Consider the following 6,243-nt stretch of genomic DNA (forward strand, 5'->3'; position numbering starts at 1 on the left):
ACTCTTTCCTCCTGCCAGCTTGCTGTATGCATATTTAGCTATGTACACGACATACTGTTTTCATCAGGAGAGAAAAGCCATGCTGCAATTGAACTAATATCTGGCATGGGCCTAGCTGGTTGATGGGAAAAAATAAACACAGAACTTATCTTGGGTAGTGTTTTATATGCAGAGGGCTCAATCTTGTTCCTAATCATAGTAAGTCAAGCATGTTTTGGCACTGTTCACTAGCAATGAAAGAACTCCAAATAAAAGAGTTTACTCCCTTTTTTGTTTATAAGGGGGAAACAACGCAATTGTGGATGAAGCCAATGCTTTATCTAATCAATTTGCCGCCAAACATCCTCTTGCAAGATATCTGATCTGTATCAATCCCAGTGCCATCTGGTAAGAGCTGAAATCATAAGATGCCATTGGGAGGGTTTGTTTATGAAAGGAGGGATCTCAGGAGTACAGAATTCTCCTGTTATTCTGCAGATCTGGTTCTTGAAACAATGAAAAACCTTAATACAGGGGTGGCCAACCTGTGGCTCTGGAGCCACATGCAGCTCTTCAGAAGGTAATATGCATCTCCTTGAATCTTTGCACAAGCACATGGGGATCAGCTTCCATTTGGATGCTGGTCACTGTGTACTTGTGCAAAGATTCAAGGAGACGCATATTAACTTCTGAAGAACCGCATGTGGCTCCAGAGCTGCAGGTTGGCCGCCCATGCCTTAATAGATCAAAAATTATAGCAACATGGAAATGTCTGTACATAATAACTGAATAAGATTTGAAATTATACAGATTATTCAAATGCATTTTTGTTCAGTAACAAGATTAATATTTATATAGCACATTTCAGATGTATAAGTGGGAATTAGTAATTCCAACCACAGGTATTTATCTGCATCATGATTCTTTGTCACGCAATTCCACAGATAAATACCTGTCAAAGAATGACAAAATATAGGTGAGGGATTAAGGCATGCCTGTTTTGTTCAGCCAACACCCCAGTGATGGAGTGGGATGCTTTGAAGAGTCAGCTCATATTAGCAATCATGCTCAGCATTTATAAAGCACTTTAAATGCTGAGAGCTCTTTACAAACATTAGTTAATTAATCTATTAAGGCAAATCCCAACAGGATGAGCAGAAGACAGTTGCAGGTGCAAGCCTGGAAGAGAAGTGTGTAAGAATACTTCCAAATCATCATTGTTTAACAAGTCTTTTAATTAGTAAAAAGGCAGGAGCAGGAGGAAAAAAGGGAGACTCCTTCAGAATGTAGTATACTCCAGACAGGAGCTCAAAGAGTGACTGAAGGGTGATTGAGTCACCTGAATCTCAACCATGTACATTTTCATGGTTTTTAATTCAGATCCACAGTGGGACTCATAGAATTTATGATTTTTAAACACGATCCACAGTGGGACTCATAGAATTTATGATTTCTACAGTCACCATGACTTCTAAAGTAATTTATTTGAATGGCTAATACCTCCGTGTATGAGAGAAAAAAGAGTTCAGAGTAACCCTAGATGTGACATTTCTTCCCTTGTGGAGATGTGGATTTGACTTATTTACAAGAATTCTCTTCTCTCCGGTTCTTAGCTGATTGCATGGTATAATTAAAAGACAACACTAACAGTAGAGAAGGGTAAAACACTGCCACATAAGCAAAGTGAAAAGCAACACAAATCTTCAAAGACAGCAACAACGTAGGAGGAAGGAGACTATAAGCAAATTGATATGCATCTTCGCCCCACATTTAACTTGTCCATTGTGAAGAATACTTGGGTAGTCTGCATATTAAAGAATGGGCAGGAAAAGACGTCTATGACTGAATAGGTTTCAGCGCATTCAAACAATATCATATATGCCTCAAAAGTAACTTTATACTAGCACTATAGATATAAAAAATAGACAAATGGCCAAACGTTTCTCTCCATTCCCTCAGCATTGGAAAATAGAAGGAATGTAAAAGATACAGGTAAGGTAAACTCCTATTTATTTCCATGGAAATCCCAGATTTCCAGATGATTTGCTTCATTCATCTCTTAACTGCATATGAACTAGAGAAGGATTTGGAATGTTTTAGGCAAAGATAACTTTATCAGCATTGAAAAAGATCATCTAGACCACATTTTCCAGTGACGTGGCAGAAAAACTACTTAAATCCTGTGATGGGAATGGGTGGTGCAGAAGATGGTTTTGTCCAACTCTAAACATAGGCTCCATGGGCAGCTATTTTGATAAGCAAAAACTAAACATTTTACCAAGCTAATCTTAGAAATGAAGTGTATGCTTGCTTTAATTGATAATGTTTAAAAAAAAAAAAAAAACAAGGTCAGGAAACTGTACTTAGGTTTGGACATGTTCCAGAAATCCTTCCCCACATCTGTCAAAGCATGCCTTAATATAAAATAAATAAATAATGAAAGAGTTATCTTCTATCAGATGATGTTAAATTCTTTCACAAACATTAATTAAGGGCACACCATGCCTACAAGGCAGACATGCTAGCTTTTACAGATGAAGATACCTAGATAAACTGTGAGTAAGTGATATGCCTCATATCACAAATCCATTATAGAACTGGCAGTACAAGCTACATTACTTTACTACTAGCACCATGTTCACATCAACAGATTACAAATCCACCTCCTGATATAAATAATCTGCAGCAATAAATTGAAGATGGAAGGTTATCAGAGGAATAAAATGTGCATTTGAATCTAAACTGTCTTCTCTCATAACCACTGGCAACTGAAAGGTACTGATAATTTTGTTACCAAGGTTAACTTAATACCACACCCTTGCAATAAACAAAAAGGGCAGGATCCCATTATATAACTTCCATAAGAAGTTCATGAGTCTATAGGTGCATCCACACATGCAAGCACGTGCACTTGCAGCAGCTCAAATAGAAGTGGCGCAAATTTGAGCAGGGGCTTTTTGCCTCAGCGCACATGCGCAGACATGCACTTCATTGTGGAGCAAATTGTGCCACTTGGGGCAAAATAACCCTGTCTGGATCCTCCTGGATCTGCAGCTAGGGGGAGCTAGAGCCTGGGGCCAGCACCTGTGCTGTCCCCAACAGTATAAAAAGCTACCCTGTCCTGGCCCCATCCATACAAAAAGCTTCCCTGGCAAGTAGCTCAGGGCTATTTGCTCTCAGGAGCTTCTGGGGACCAACCAACTGGTACCTGGGGACACTACCCCTTGTGCCAGCTGGACTGCTGCAGCAGCATCCCAAATCCATCTTTAAAAATACCCCCAAATCCATGTTTTTCCACAATTAAAACAAAAGACCACTCTACACACACACACACACACACACACACACACACACACACACACACAGAGAGAGAGAGAGAAACAGCAATCAGTTGGGCAATGCTTTATTGGTATATTTACAATGTTACGCCTACCAGTGAATGTGGTAGCAATGTGGAAGCCTACCAGTGTCTCTATCATCATGATAAAATAAATTCTAAATACCTATATGTGTTGATGTGTACTTTTGGTTTTCTTCGCACATGATGGGTGTGTGATGGGGGGATGTGGTGTTTGCAGGAAGGGGGTGGGTGTGTGTAGAGGGATGTGGGCTGGTGTGTGAGTAGGTGTGGGACAATTGCTGTGGGGGGGACTGTCGGTGGGGGGGGGCGGCTCAGGAGGGGTGGGTCTCCTGGCCCCCACAGGGTGCAGCCCCCACCACATAGCACATGGAATGCCTCCCTCCACAGGTCCCCAGCTCCCCCTGGAGGGCCACAGCTCCCCCCTGCCCAGGGTCCCAGGCACCCTGGAGGGCCCCAGCCCCCCCGTCCAGGGTCTCAGGCACCCTGGAGGGCCCCAACTCCCCTGCCCAGGGCCCATAACTTACCTTTAGCAGCAGCAGTGGGAGTGGGGCTCTCTAACCCATGGTGGCAGGACCCAGCACAGCATGCGGGGAGTGTGCGCTGGGCCCAGCTAGGTCCTGCCGGCCTGGGGACTGTCTGTATCCTGGCCAGGCTGGGCCCATGGTGGCAGGACCTGGCACGGCACGAGGGGACTGTGTGCTGGGCCCAGCCAGGTACTGCTGCCCTTGGGGCCCCTCTGCCATCCAGCCAGGCCATTGCGATGGCAGCAGGACATGACACGGTGTGGTTGCATGGCAGGAGCAGCCCCAGGGCCCTCAGGTCCCATCTGGGCACAGTGCGTGGTCCCCGCTCACCGGGCCAGGTCCTGCTGCCATGGGCCTGGCCCGGCTGGGTGGTAGAGGGGTCCCAAGAGTGGCAGAACCCAGATAGGCACGGTGTGCAGTCCCCACACACTGCACCAGTACTGGCCCAGCCCAGTGTGGCTCACTTGTCTGGCTTTGCACCAGAGTGGGTCACACGGCTCCGGGAGGCACAGGTCCTGTGCACGCCTCCCAGAGCCCGGCGACCACTCCAGTGCAAAGCCTGACTAGTGAGCTGCATGGGGCTGGGCCAGGTCCATACCCCTTGCAGCCCTGGGGACATCCCCCCCCTACCACTCCCCAAACCCCCCCACATCCCACTGCCACCCCTCACCCACCCACACCAATGAACCCCCCACATACTTACCTTGGACAGCGCCAGGGGCCGGAGGCAGCAGGAGAACAAAACAGACACTCTGACTGACACCAGAGCATCTCTTTTGGAGGACTGACTCCCTGGCACAGTCTGGGACCATGCCTTGCCCTGCTTTTCTGTAGAGCTGTTTGTTTAGACCCCTGGATATCCAGGGGTCTAATTTTCTTCCCGCACTGCAAACTTGCAGTGCGGGGAACCTTTTTTTGTTCCCACACATGCCTCTTGCCCTGCCTCAAAGGGGTTTGAGATGGGGCAAGAGGCGCATGCACACTCGTCAGGATGCGCCCTATAAGTTTATAATTACTAGCTAACCAGAGAAGACACATCCTGGTTGAAAAAGTGTCAATAGGTTAGCAGAAAGGGGAATGCAGCTATAGTAGAGCAGCACTGCATATACACGTACAAAATACATAGAATCAACACTCATGGCACTGAAGAATGTTCAGTAATTTGTATTATTCCCTGGGAAGAATACCATTGCATCCTTTCTGAGTAAGATGCTGGGTATGGGATGTCTATTGGACTAACCTGATGCTATTTGTAGAAGTGTATTTTTTTTTAATCTAGTCTGTGCAGATTTATGTATAACAACAGTAAAATAAGAGTACTGAAATATAAAATGATTTGAAAGTGTTTTCTGAAACCATATTCCTCTTATAGTAGTATGTCTAAAATATGCAGAAACGTCTTCAAATCATTTTGGTCTTGCCCAAATTGTTTATGCAAGTTGTCTTCAAACTAAAAGTAAGCCATGTTGTACTTACCATGAATACATTCACTACATATTTTAAACTGTATTGAAGCTTGGAAAGCAAATCATCTATGCTGTTACTGAACCTCAACTTTAAACAGTCTCTGCAAAACACTTTGGGTGCATCTACATGTGCACTTTACTGCACATTTTGACTAATTAGCTCCTCAGTAAAGCATCACTGTCCACACATGCTCTAGGACTAGGATTCAGTAAATTAATTTACTCTACCAGAAGATAGCACTGTCGGGGACAGTAATTAACTGCGATCAAACGCTCATGTGGACAGTGATCACCAGAGGCATATTGTGCCTGGTCAGTCTAGTCCGCTGGGGGCCAGAACCCTGGCTCCTGCCAACCCTTCTGCCACCCGATGCCACCACCCATATCCCCTGCCAGCCCAAGGCTGCTCCACCCCAGTTCTAATTACTGCAGTCCTGGGCACACGTGTATATGCTGTGTCTAGGAGCAATTGACTCCAGCGTGAACTGCTCAAGAGCTTATTGCATCACCTTAATAGCACATGTAGCTGCACCCTGTGTCATCCAAATAATGATGAAACAAAAAAATATAACTCACAAAATGAAGCAATACAAATGCAAGTATTAATTAAATACTTCATTAGAATTCACCACACTTCATTTGGGCATTATCAAATAGCAAATGTTGAAAGATCAAAAAATTACAGAAATCTTAATTTTGTTAATAAAAGATGGCCTTTAAATACCTGAGACATGATTTGCAAAGATAAATAACTACTTAAAGATGCACATATAGGGTACATGCGGGCGTTACATTTAGATCGACCTAACCCAGATTAAGTTGATTTAAATGCCCATCTGCGCAGACGTACAGGGGGCAAACATGGCAGGCCCTGATTTAAAGTAGTTCACCTGAGTAGGTGAACTATTTTAGA

General features: G+C 44.5%; 1 protein-coding gene across 2 annotated transcripts in view; it reads right to left on the reverse strand.

Annotated features, from left to right (window-relative positions):
- The window catches only part of PLA2G4A (phospholipase A2 group IVA), a 128,566-nt gene that overhangs the window by 54,571 nt on the left and 67,752 nt on the right, over window positions 1-6,243 (reverse strand). The gene's annotated exons all lie outside the window — the stretch shown is intronic.

This window comes from Alligator sinensis, unplaced genomic scaffold (genome assembly GCF_000455745.1).
Source record: "Alligator sinensis unplaced genomic scaffold, ASM45574v1 scaffold468_1, whole genome shotgun sequence".
NCBI lineage: Eukaryota > Metazoa > Chordata > Crocodylia > Alligatoridae > Alligator > Alligator sinensis.